Genomic DNA, 14,538 nt, shown 5'->3' on the forward strand with positions numbered 1-14,538 from the left:
GCGGCATGTGGGATCTTCCCGGACCGGGGCACGAACCCGCGTCCCCTGCATCGGCAGGCGGATTCTCAACCACCGCACCACCAGGGAAGCCCCAAATGCGGGTTTTTTTGTTGTCCCCCCCCCCCCAATAGTTTTTTGTTGAGTTGATTTAGTTGGTGGCCAAGGTGGAGGACGGCTCAGGACCAGGAGGCAATTCTCACTCTTTAGGTGCCGGTTGACCTCTCAAGATAGACTCGAACTTGGTGAAATCCGAGAGAAATGCATTGGCAACAGCTGCCATCCGAACCACTGCCATGTGCAGTGCCTTGTGGTGGGAACTCTTAGGGTTTACTCTGAGGTGAGCAAAAGTCGTAAAAAAGGATCGAGAATTTTAACCAGTCTCTCCTCCATGAAAGTAACATAGCTGTGACAGTTTCTCAAACTTTCCTTGCTTTTAACAACCTGGACAGTTTTGAGGATTCCTGATAGGTATTTTGTGGAAAGTCCCTCAATCAGGATTTTTCTGATATTTTCCTCATGATTAGACTGGGGTTATAGGTTTTGGAGAGGAAGACCACAGAGGTAAAGTGCCATTCTCATCGGAGCACATCAAGCGTCCATGCTCCCCACGTCTTATCACTGATGATGTTAACCTTGATCACCGGCCTGAGGTAGTGTTTGTCCGGCTTCTCCACTGTAAAGTTACTATTTCATCCCCTTTCTATATTCTACACTTCGGAAGGAAGTCACTATGCACAACCTCCACTGTGTTCGAGCTCCTTGAGAGCAGAATATCTAGATAAATCTTCCAAAGGGAGATGTGGCTATTCTCCCCCATTCATTTCTTTATTTAATCATTTATATCAATACAGACTCAGGTTATATTATTTTGTACTTTGGGCTGTAATTTAATACCACTTTGTTACTCAGATTGTTCCAGCTTTGGCCATCGAGAGCTCTTCCTGTTGGCTCCTGTGTCCCTTTGACATACTCCAGTCATTCTGATTCTTTGAGCATTTCCTTAATTTGTGGCACTAAAAGATGCTCCAGGCTTCTCTTGTATGTTACCTGCCACAATCCTTGAATCAGCCTTTCTCCAAAGATCCCTGGTTCCTTTTATTGGAGAATAGTAGAAACCAAGATCTGTGTGCTGGGTATGCTCATTACCACTGGGGTGTCATTGCTTCCAGGCCCTTTCAGCTGATTGATAGAGCAAAGAAACATGTGTCTATACCAATCTGTGTATATACATGTCTATAAAGATTTCTATATGCATCTAGCAGTATTTAACTAAACATGAGTTCAAACTGACGATTCCTCCTCTAATCCTTTACCACATGACCATTCACGCCTGCTGCCATCGCTTGTAACCTCCCTCTCCAACAGGAAGAAACCCGGCTCCCACCATCTGCCATCCGTTTACTTAATTGTTCAATTCTAGCATACATGTATAGTGGCCTCAGAATTGTTAACCTGTATTTCCATGGGAGATAATTTTGTCAACTAGAGTACAGTGTTTATATACCATTCCTTTTGCCTTTAATCTTACCATCTCCACTCATTTCCAAAATTACTTTTGTCAGCATCTCTTGTGCCCTCTTCCTTCAGTGAGGTTGTTGCACATGTTTCTAATAGTTACATTCTTTTGTCACAGTCTGCATTGCCTCCTAAATTACTTTGGTTTTATAGACATTAAGGTTCACACTTTCTGCTGTAAAGTTCTGTGGGTTTTGACAAACGCATAGTGTCATGTATCTACAGATACAGCTCTTTGGCACTTGATCATATTCACACACGAGACCAGGACATATTGTATGTAGAGGAGATTTTTTTCAAAACTGATGCTTTCAGTGAACACATAACTTTAAAACATTTTTAAAAGAATTTATTTAAGAAGAATTTATTTAAGAAGAATTTATTTATTTAAAAAGAATTTTCCTGTTATTTTATTATTTCTCACAAGATATTTTTCTCCTGAAAGGAAGGTGAATTAGTTAATTCTTAATCTTTTTATAAAATGGTGCCTTATGAGACTGTAAACATTTTATTTTTTTAATCTCGAGTGTGTATGCTTTCCATTTTAATATCCCTATGTGGTGCATTGCTCTATGGAACATAGCAATCTACTTTACAGTATCATATCTTATCAAGCCAGGTTTTTGTTTGTTCGCTTTGTCCTTGTTTTCATTTTCCTTTTTCTGCAGCAATAGAAATACGGAGTAGTAGGTTCAGAAAGGAATTGCAAGAGAGACTAATAGCAGCAGCTATTTAATGGATAAGAAGTCAGTATTTTACAAAACCAGTTAGGCTCTGGGTGGTTTCCTTTTCCTTCCTGTATTAGTCCCTGCCTGTCTGATTTCAGCACAGCAGAGTATGTCTGAGTTATATATGAGAAAAATTGAAAGCCAATTTGCACTCAGCCAAACACCACAATGACAAATATGCTGACGACACAGGGGTATCACTGATGCAGTGTATTACATACAGTGGGAAACTTGGTGAAAACACACATTCTCATGGCCTACCCTTTACTTGCTAAATCAGAACCTCTGGGAGTTTCTGGGTCCAGTAATCTGTATTTTAACAATTTCTCAAGGTTATGCCCAATTTTCAGAACCACTGGGCTAGTGGTAACTATCACAGAGCAGTGCTTCTTCTCTTTCAGTAGGACATTGTCTCTATTTCATTTTCTTTCACCGTTTACCTTTTACTTAATTTTCAATGGAAGGATTTGTCACTGAAACATTCTCTTACCTCGTTATCTATTTATAAGTGGATAAAAGCCTTTGTTAAAATAGTATAAGCAGGGACTCGATTTATCCCTTTGGAATGGGGGAAACTGTAGGGGAAGGGGTGTATGCATGTGGTCCCAATAGCAGGTCACTGCAGGACTAGATACAAAGGATTGTTCTCTTCTTTCTACAATTTCTATTCTTTTGTTGGTCATCATAGTTTAATAGCAAATCTGTTTGGCCTAATATGATCTTAGTCTCCTTATAGAACATAAAGATGACTTGAAAGTTGTGGGGTAACCCTCTCCTGCTGGGTGTAGAGATGAGCTGTGAGATCCAGTCTGTAGAGAAAGAAAAATGAAAACATCAAATAGAAGCAACAATGAAAGACCCTGAGATCACAAGAAAAGAGAAAGACAAACACACAGGATGAATAGTTCTCAGATGACTCTTCAATTCATGTTTCCACTACCTCATGAGGCCTGGCTGTATTTCTGCCCTTGGGGTCTGGGAGAAAGCAGTACATCTTTCTTTATAATAAAACCTCCCCGTTGCTTTTGTTAGTGTGAGTTTCCATTGCATACCAACCAACCCCCCGACTCCAGGACTTAAATTCTTCTTTTTGTACCTAATCTCTGTCCCACATCTTCTCACACTGCTATGGCTTTCGCTTATTTTGAATATGCTATTGGGTTGGCCGAAAAGTTCGTCTGGTGGCTCTAGTAGCACTTAGTTGTCTTTAACTTCATTTGAAACAATTTTGTTAGATTGCATTGTGACAGCTGTCATATCAGTGTGCATTTAAAAAAAAAAACATCAAAATTGGTGAATTTTTGTGTAGCCATTTTAATATTGAAGATGGAAGAAAAAAGCAACATTTTGGGCATACTATGCTTTATTATTTCAAGAAAGGTAAAAACACAACTGAAACTCAAAAAAAGATTTGTGCAGTGTATGGAGAAGGTGCTGTGACTGATCGAATGTGTCAAAAGTGGTTTGCGAAATTTTGTGCTGGGGATTTCTCTCTGGACGATGCTCCACAGTCGGGTGGACCAGTTGAAGTTGATAGCGATCAAATTGAGACGTTGAGAACAGTCAACGTTATACCACGCGGGAGATAGCTGACATACTCAAAATATCCAAATCAAGCGTTGAAAATCATTTGCACCAGCTTGGTTATGTGAATCACTTTGATGTCGTTTGGGTTCCACATAAGTTAAGTGAAAAATAACCTTCTTGACCGTATTTCTGCATGCGATTCTCTACTGAAACGTAATAAAGACGTTCCGTTTTTAAAACAAATTGTGACGGGCGATGAAAATACTGTACAATAATGTGGAACGGAAGAGATCGTGGGGCAAGGGAAATGAACCACCACCAACTACACCAAAGGCCAGTCTTCATCCAAAGAAGGTGCTGTTGTGTATATGGTGGGATTGGAGGGGAGTCCTCTATTATGAGCTCCTTCCAGAAGACCAAACAATTAATTCCAACAAGTACTGCTCCCAATTAGACCAACTGAAAGCAGCACTTGACGAAAAGCGTCCAGAATTAGTCAACAGAAAATGCATAATTTTCCATCAGGATAACGCAAGACCGCATGTTTCTTTGATGACCAGGCAAAAACTGTTACGGCTTGGCTGGGAAGTTCTGATTCATCCGCCGTATTCACCAGACATTGTGCCTTTGGATTTCCATTTATTTCGGTCTTTACAAAATTCTCTTAATGGAAAAAATTTCAATTCCTTGGAAGACTGTAGAAGGCACCTGGAACAGTTCTTTGCTCAAAAAGATAAAAAGTTTTGGGAAAATGGAATTATGAGGTTGCCTGAAAAATGGCAGAAGGTAGTGGAATAAAATGGTGAATGCGTTGTTCAATAAAGTTGTTGGTGAAAATGAAAAATGCCTCTTATTTTTACTTAAAAACCAAAGGAACTCTTTGGCCAACCCAATATAATGACTGACAGCTGGAAGATGTCCTGGAGTAAGTGTGACTACTGCATTGCAATAAAAATTAGGAAGTAATTTCTTACAACTGTGACATTATATGTATAGCAAAGCTAAAAAAGAAATGCATTTTCTCCCCTAAATATTAATACGTTTAAAGGTGATACCCTCTTATATATCATCTTGAAAGGTCCTCAGAAAGTAAAAGAATCTTTCACAACTGAAGTGACATCGCTATTGATCATTCAAAATCCCGAATTAAACTTCTGATCAAATGCTGTCTCTAAAACATAAAATGAAATCCTTTGTTGTTTCATGAGAAATACTCGTCATTAGAGTTTTGTGTCAACGTTCGAAATGAGATGAAAAAGTATATAATTATGGTCACAGTTAGCCTTATATTGTTATACTTGCATTTAGGAAATTGAATTGTAAAATTAAAGCTGTAGAAAACAGTGCTCCAGGGCTTCCCTGGTAGCGCAGTGGTTGAGAATCCGCCTGCCAAGGTAGGGGACACGGGTTCGAGCCCTGGTCCGGGAAGAGCCCACATGCCGCGGAGCAGCTGGGCCCGTGCACCACAACTACTGAAGCCCGCGCCTGGAGCCTGTGCTCCGCGACAAGAGAGGCCACCGCAAAGAGAAGCCCGCGCACCGCAATGAAGAGTGGCCTCCGCTCTCCGCAACTGGGGAAGGCCCGTGCACAGCAACAGGGATCCAATGCAGCCAAAAATAAATACATAAATAAATTAATTTTAAAAAATCTTAAAAAAAAAAAAAAAAAACCAAAAAAACAATGCTCCAAATCACTCAGTAAAGAGTAAGAAATAAATTGTGGTGAAACAGCAGAGGCCACCCTGCATTACTTTGCTTCTTCCACCCCGAGGCTGAAATTAGCCCGAGTCTCCTCTTTAAGTAATAGCCTTGTAAACACAATCTGCACCACCCCCCTGCCATAACTGCCTGCCATTTCTCTCCATCAGTATTAAGTCAAGGTAATAGTTAAGAGTGTAAGAAATTAATCTCACAGAGTAATCTTGGGCTACAGATAGATATATTTCCAGGTCAGTTTAGTTACTTTACCTAAGATCCTTTTGGGTACAGCTTACCTCTAGCCGCCTCTTCAGGACTGTACATTTTAATTCCATGCTGCTTCTTTACCCCTAGGCCAGGTAGCTCTCACTCAACATCTCTAGATACTAAAGAATTCACGTTCTCTCTATCAGATCATCTAGGCACAATCTGAATTTTCAGTAGATTGCAGAGATTAGGTCATACCCATAACCATAAATTTAGGGTCTCCATTAGCTCACATTTCACTAATGTGTAAACTAGAAAAAGTACCTCTTTGGCAAATGTATGCCCTTAGGTTCAAGGCTTGGCGAATGGATCATGGGCTGAATTTCAATCTCTTTTCTCCCATGGCTGGACACAGCCCTGCCTGGCAGCTGTGTGTATCTTGCACAGAAGGTTGCGCCAGGCAGGCAGTGGATATATGTATACAGACGGAATATAGGGAACACCTAAATTTAACTAAATTGCAGGCCATGCCTTCACAATTTAGGGTAATTCCTCCATCCCTCTGATTTTTAAACCCAGAAGTCTCTCATGGTGAAAGAGAGAGAGTCAGATGTGCCTTGATTTGAATACCCACTGGTGCTACCTGTTACCTGGCAGCTTTTGAAACCCTGGATAAATTCCTCCATTAAAGCTTCCTCATTTGTAAAAGAGGAATACTATTTACATAGTCTGCTGTGAAGGTTAAAGAAAATTATGTATGCAAAGCACATTTGGCGTTGTAGAATATCAATACATCCTATCGTCTTTCACTGTATTTGTCCTTTAGCCTACTTTCTACTTATTTGGATAGCCGTTTTCCTCTGCAAAGAACAGAACCTAAAACTCTGTGTTCAGTTCTGTTCTTCTCTGTCAGATATTAATTATCCTCATAATAGTTAACATTAACTGCTTACTGTGTCTAGGGACTATTCCAAACCCTTCCGTGTATTATCTCATTTAATGCTTACACCAGCTTTATGAGGGAGGGACAGATGTGGTCAGCGGTTTACATTTGATGAAATGAATCAGGGAGGATGTCACTTAACCCAAATTACACAAATAACTATTGGCTGAGAGGGACTGGAATTTAGGCTCTTCTATGCTAGAATCCTCATTCTTTCTTTTTTTTTTTTTTTTAAATTAGGTGAGGTGGTAAGCCACCCAAATCCATTTTCTCCCATCTCTGCCCTGTTCTGTGCCCCAAGAGAGTGGCCTCAGTGGATTCTATCACCCAGGGGTCCTTGCCCTCTGGTTTGTAGTTGGGTTTGGCCAGTGTGGGGAAGTGTCAGGAGATTAAAGGTGGGAGGAAGAGACCAGTTGGGCTATTTCTTCTTGCCACCTGCCCTTTGCCTTGGCACACTTCTGACAGTGGCCATGTTCTTCTGTGGTCACAGCTGCAGCTTTCACCAAGCTCTGGTAACGTTAGTTCCTCCCCCATCTCTTTCTGCTTTTGTAGTCATAGGATAGAGTCCTCATTCTTAACTACTCAAATTATACTATCTCCCGGGAAGTCTCTGATTCATTACAGGTCAGGTTAGCGATTCGTCCTTGTGAACATTTACATCTATCAATCATCTAAAATTTCTCTGCTTTGTGATCAAAGAAAGAGAACAGAATGCTCCATACAAAGAATGCAGTCCCAGAATTCAACATGGGTTCTCAGGAGAGTTGTGGTTGAGATGGTGGGTTCTGGATTCTGAGTGCCGGAGTTTGCATCTTCTTGCCGTGGGACTTTGGGCAAGTTACTTAAACCTCCATTGCCTTCCACGCCTGTTTGTTTCTTCATGTGTTAAATGGGAGTAAAAAAAAAACCTACTTTATTAGCTTTTTTGGGTGAGGATTAAGTATTGTAATACATGTTTTAAAAAAAAAAAAAAAGCATTTTGAATAGTGCCTGACATAAAGACCTCAGCAAAAGGTGACATATTAGTATGCATATTTTCATTTATGACCTAGCCACCGTATTTCAGATTACAGTGTACACCCAAAAGTATGCCATACCTTAGGAATTCTTGTTATAAGAAAACTGAATTTAATAAAACCAATGATTGGGGTGATTACATTTTACTAAATTATCTTTTCAGAAAAACATAAGACCCCTGGGTATTTTTAAACAGGGAGCTTACTCCTCTCATACATATAAAATGGAATGATTTATGAAACTTAAATATTTTTCAGAAAATAATTCACTAATTTATTTATTGCTGCATAGCAAGTTACCCCAAAACTTAGTGATTTCAAACAAACAGCAAACATTTATTATCTCACAGTTGCTCTGGGTCAGGAATATGGAGGAGCCTCTGCTTGAAGATCTCTAACACAGCTCAAAAGAGGGAGGAGTTACTTTCAAGCTTGCTCACATGGCCTAAGTCCCTCCCTGGCTATGGCTAGTGATATCAGTTCCTTACTACTTGGGCAAAGAATTACTCAAAATATGATAGTTGGCTTCCACCAGAGCAATGGCAGAGAGAGAATATGAACGAGATAGGGTGAGAGATGGCAAGTAAAATGGAAGGCAGAGTCGTCTTATAAACTAACCTCAAGAAATGACTTCCTATTATATCACTTTTGCTGTATTCTGTTTGAGGCAAGTCAGTCACTAGTTCCACTCCACATTGGAAGAGGGATTACACAAGGGCATTCATCTCAGAAGCGGGTGCCTTTGGGGCCATTTGAGGGACTGCCTACCTGAACTGAAATGGAGGAAAGCAAGAGCTACCTATTCATCCCTTTTGTCAAACCCAAATTATTAGTTAAGGATCAATTTCTGAAATGTTATCTATTTAGAAGTTTCTTATTAGATTTCTCTTCTCCATGCTTAAGTATAATTTTCATGACTGTGTGCTCCTTTAAAATCATTCTCCTTTCAATATATAGTATAACTTTCCCTGGATGCCCAGCTTTTCCTCCTCTTCCATTAGCTTTTCACCTATGTTTCCCACCAAAAATGTTCAGGAAAGAGACAGACTGCATTAAATCAAGAGCATAATTATTTCCATTGCCCCAGATGTGATGCATATGGTTGGGGAACTGAGTCCTTTCTTTGAACTGGATTTAATTAAAAGACCATGAAATCAGTATTAAGATGGGGTCAAGTTTTAACAGTACTATGAGACTGTAGATTAGAACAAGAGAAATCGCATCCAGAAATGACTTTATGGGTGTCAGCTGAGTAGCCTACGTGATACTTGAAGCTTTTCTAGGATGCTATTTTTCTGCCTGCTTATATGCATTGAAAAAATTGTCAAAATGTGTCAGAAACATACTTGCTCTCATTTTTGCACACTAACAGTAGTAAAGTTGGAAGCTGGTGGAGTTTGAACATTAATATATATACATTTCTGTGAGTTTAAGAAGCAATTTATGATTTTTCCTCACCTTTCCACATTCCATTCCATTATGGAAATGGGAAGATTTAATGGTCTTATAATATGCTATATATCTTCTATATTTCTACTTCATTGTTCAAATAAAGCTTTTGCCACTGGCATCTGGGAATGTCAAGAACATTCTAGACCCTCTTATATATGTATTTAACTAACCTGACTTTGTGTCTTAATCTGGCTCTGCAGCCAGAGAGTAAACCCAGGGAGTGCCTCATCCTTATCTTATGTACCAGCCGCACTAAAATTATTGATTACTGTCTCCACACCCATTGATTCTGGCAGTGGCAAAAATACTGGCAATGTGCAGGCTAGTATTTTTTAAAATAAAGATAGGCCCATTTTGTTTTAATGTATCACACAGGCAACAAAGGAAAAAGTAAGTGTAGTCCCATTTTTCATTCCACTCTTTTTTCCGAAGCCCTCACTTTAGCATATGTATATACTTTCAGGATGGTTCTATGCATCCACAAACAGCTATATCTAACTAACCCATTGGGTCTCATAGATCTTGTTTATGTGACCACCTGGCATCATAACATGCATTTTGTGTTGTAAATTGTTTTGTCTGCTTAACAATATAGCTTCAGTAGCTTTTTCAGGGCAGTATATATAGATATAATATTATAAACCACGTTACTAGCTATGTGATATTCTATATATAATAATAGCTATATAGCATAATTGAGGTATGATTAATTTAACCAGTCTGATATTGATGAACACTTACACTGTCACCAACTTTTCCCTACTAAAACAATGCTACTGAAAACTATTTTTGCCTGCTTGTGAGAGTTTTGTATGACAAATTCCTTTCGACTCAAACAATACATGCATTATACATTTTTTATAGAGATTGCCAAGTTGTTAGTGAGCTACAAGAGAGCAAAGATAGATTAACAGTATCAAGAAAACGACCAAAACAAGAATTTCAACAATGAGACAGAAATCATAAAAAAGAACCAAACAGAAATTGTGGTGCTGAAGAATACAATAGAAATAAGGAATTAAAAACTCAATGGAGAACTTCAGCAGCAGACTTGATCAATCAGAAAAAAGAATGATTGAATTTCAAGGCAAGTCACCTGAGCTAGAGGAGGACAGTGGTCCACGAGGCTCACTGCAGACAACATGGAGGCGATGTGTGCAAGCCAGAAGAGTGCCCCAGAGGCAGCGTCCAGGCCATGGGTGTGTCAGGGAGGCCTGAGCTTTTGCCTCCCTCTGGTTCCTAGGAAGCTGGCCAGCCTGAGCTGGGGTTGTCCAGGTCACCCAGGTGGCTGGAAAGGGGGTCAGCTACCCAAGAATGGGAATTCTCTTCAACAGGATATGGAGACTCTTCAAGCACCAGGAGCACAAAGTTATTGTTGGGGTGGATAATGCAAGGAAAAGTATCATCCTTTACCAATTTTCTGTGAATGAAATTGTACATACATCCCCTACAATAGGAAGTAATGTAGAAGAGATAGTGATTAACAATACATGCTTCCTCATGTGGAATACTGGTGGCCAAGAATCTCTTCATTCTTCCTGGAACACTTACTGTACTAACAGAGATTTTGTAATAGTCGTTGTGGAGAGTACAGACCAAGAATTTCTGTCATTAGAGAACTCTATAAAATGTTAGCCCATGAGGACCTAAGGAAAGCTGGATTGCTGATTTTTGCTAATAAACAAGACGGTAAGAAGAATGCATGACTGTAGCAGAAATCTCCCAGTCTTTGGAACTAACTTTTATTAGAGATCGCCAGTGGCATACCCAGGCATGCTGTGCTTTCTACTGGGGAGAGACTATGCTAAGAAATTGAATGATTTCGCAATTTAAGATTAGATGATCTCTACTGACATCTCCTCACAGACTTTGTATAAACCAAGTGTCGGACTTTACCTGAAAGCTGTAAAAGTGAATGGTTTAGATATATATATATGAACTAATTTTTCTTCTTATAGAAAAAGTCTAAGACCACTTATTTGAAAACAAACATGAAGTCTTACCTTCCAATCCGCTTTCTCATTAGCTCCTTCCAAACCAAGGGCTTAAAGCTGTGATTGACATTTTTCTCATCATAAGTCCTCTCGGGACATTGTGTAGTCTGTGCTAGGTAGAAAGGGAAAGGAAGACATTTTTAACTTTGAGAGCTTTATTATCAGTATAACCCTCCCTTGCTGAATGTTGTTCTCTTCTTGTTATATTTAGTCAAAAGACAAATCAGCACAGATATTCAGTTTCCAATATTTTAAAATGTAATATAACTTATGAAAAGTATTTTGCATAAGGTTGTTTATGCATTGTGTATATACTTCAAGTTCAAGTTAATGCTTTTTGTTCTAAAGAAAAGCAAATTACACAAAAGTTCATATTCTTAGTTATGACCATAGTGAGATGAGTATGGGTATTGGTTTTAAGTGCCATTTTATACTTTTTCCCTATGTTCTCTGTATTATACTAACCAACCCCCCAAATCACTGAGCAGCTCTTAAAATAATAATAAAGAAGAAGGAAAAATCTTGACATTGTGTACCTACTGTTTTGTTGATCAAATCACATACATGAAACTAAGTGATCCAACTGAGTGAAATATCAAGTTCTTGGCTTAGTATTACTAATGGGCAGAATTGCACATTGAGCAATTATCAGATTGTTGCCTTTATTGGACCCTATGCCATCTAAATTAGTAAATAAACTGTTAATCCATCAATCAGCCTATCATTAATTGCATTTAAAATTATGAAGTGATTTTTTTCAGCATTAATTAAAAACTGTTGTGTGAAACATGTCTACCCAGAAAAGTATCACCCTATAAATAGTACCAAATAATTTAGCTAGAGTCTTCTTAGGTATTAAATCATATGTCCAGCATTTAAAGTGAATGTGAGATTAAACGTAAAACGTATTTTCTAAGCAACAGAGATAATTTTTTAATTTGAAAATTTCTTATTAGGAGTTGGAATAGTTTGCCAATTGTAAAAAAGAAACCAAAAAACAATTTTTAATGCTTTTAAGAATTTGGTTTAAAAATTGATCAAGATGATATATTATTTTCACTAAGAAGTAACTTGGCCCAAAATACCTCTCATGTTTTCTTGGGGTATTTTCTTTCAGTAGCTGAAAGTTGAAGGTATTTCTATTGTAACTGTAAACAAACTTATACTTAATGTGTTAAAACATATTCTTGAGCATTCAGTGTATCTTTCATGCCTTGAAAATCTGAAAGCTACTCCAAACTGGCATGTTTTAGAATATTCAAGAAAAAAATAATAACCACTTTTAATACCAGCCTTTTAGATTTCATGAAGATTTTGATGAGGAATAATATTACATGCTACAGGCACTGATGGAACTTTGAAAGTTCCCTTCTATGAAATATAAACTACCAATATCTAAATCCAAGGCAACCATGGGAGATCAGTGTTTAACACTGGATGTTTTGTGTTTTATATTTATACTATAATTGTCAAAATGCAATTATGCATTTTAATACCTGTCAACGTGCTTTTACAAAAGTAAATCCTAAGTTACTAAGCTTTGAAGACAAGTCATTTAAAATCATAGTCAGATGAACAAAAAGGAAAAAGAATGAAAAGCGTAAAAAAAAAATCCTATAGGACTTATGGGACACTATCAAAATGAAAAAACATATGAATTATGGAAGTCCCAGCAAGAGAAGAGAGAGAAAAAGACGAAGCTTATTTAAAGAAATAATGAATTAAAATTTTCCAAAACTTGGAAGGGAAATGGACATCAAGTATCATGAAGCTCTAAGGACTACAAAGAGGGTCAATCCAGAGAAGACTACACCTAGACACACTATAATAAAACTGTCACAATTCAAGGAAAAAGAGAGAACTATGAAAGCAGCAAAGAAAAGTGGCATTGCACCTAACTAAAAGCTTTTGCTCAGCAAAGGAAACAAAATCAACAGAGTGAAAAGGCAACCTACAGAATGGGAGAAAATGTTTATAAACCATATATCAGATAAGGGATCAATATCCAAAATATATAGGGAACTTATACAACTCAGTAGCAAAAACCCAAATAACCCAATTTAAAAAACGAGCAAATGACCTGAATATACAGTTCTCCAAAGAAGACTTACAAACGGCCAACAGGTATATGAAAAGGTGCTCAGCATCACTAGTTATCAGGGAAATGCAAATCAAAACCACAATGTGATATCACGTCACACCTGTTAGAATACCTTTTATCAAAAGTCAAAAGATAAGTGTTGGCAAGGATATGGAGAAAATAGTACCTTTGTACATTGTTGGTGGGGATGTAGATTGGTATAGCCATTAGGGAAAACAGAATGGAGATTCCTCGAAAAATTAAAAATAGAACTATGGTAATGATCCAGCAACTCTACTTCTGGGTATATATCCGCAGGAAAGGAAATCACTATGTCAAAGAGATATCTCTGCGCTCCACTCCCATGTTCGTTGCAGCATTATTCACAATAGCCAGGATATGGAAACATCCTAAGTGTCCATTGATGGATGAAGAAAATGAGATATATGTGAGATATGTACATATATATATATACACACATACACACGCAATATATTATTTCATTTAAATGTGGAATCTAAAATAGTCAAACTCAGAGAAACAATAGAATGTTGGTCGCCTGGGGTTGGGTGAAGGGAGAAGTGGAGAGATATTGGTCAAGGAGTACAAAGTTTCAGTTACAGAAGATAAGTTCTAGAGATCTAGTATACAGCATGTGACTATAGTCGACAATACTGTATTTTATACTTGAAATTTACTAAGAGAGTAGATCCTGTGTCCTCGCTGCAAAGTAAGAAAAGAAAAAGAAAATGGGGAGTGCGAAGTGATAATTAGCTGGATTGTGTGATTATCTCACAGAGAATATCTATATGAAAACATCAACTTGTACACTTTAAATATATTCAACTTTTATTCGTTAATTATACCTTAATAAAGCTGGAAAAAAGATTAGAAAGAGGCAGTGGTATACAGTGGTTAGGTGCACCAGCAACTTTACAATGGTGTCAGGCAGAACTTTGTTCAAATGCTAGCTCCTCTACTAAGGAGCTCTGTAAATTTGTGCAGGTTAATAAATCTCTGTCAGCCTCACTTTCCTCTGCTCATATAATGGCTGTAGTAATAATACTACCTATTGCCTAAGGATTCTTAAAATATTTAGCACAGTGTCTGGTCCACATTAAGTATTTATTACTTTTATTATAGAGCCTTAATCAAATGACAAACGAACTGCTTGAGTTTTAATCATGGTCTGATATGAGTCTAGGTTATTGATCCAAGTTGGTAAATTCATTGTCTTCTGAACTTTACCCCAGCCATGTCCCTTACTATATTGGATACCTCTCAAATATATATTTTATATCTATATTCTGACTCTTGCCCCAGGCCCATATTGTCTTGTCCGTGCTTTAAAGTCATTTAACATTCTCAAGGAATAGTAA

The 14,538-nt window shown here is 38.0% G+C and overlaps 1 pseudogene; it reads left to right on the forward strand.

Moving 5' to 3' along the window:
* The first annotated feature begins 10,208 nt into the window (after window positions 1–10,208).
* Window positions 10,209–10,901, forward strand: LOC102976125 (ADP-ribosylation factor-like protein 5A; annotated as a pseudogene).
* Window positions 10,902–14,538: the final 3,637 nt, after the last annotated feature.

This window comes from Physeter macrocephalus, chromosome 21 (assembly GCF_002837175.3).
Source record: "Physeter macrocephalus isolate SW-GA chromosome 21, ASM283717v5, whole genome shotgun sequence".
NCBI lineage: Eukaryota > Metazoa > Chordata > Mammalia > Artiodactyla > Physeteridae > Physeter > Physeter macrocephalus.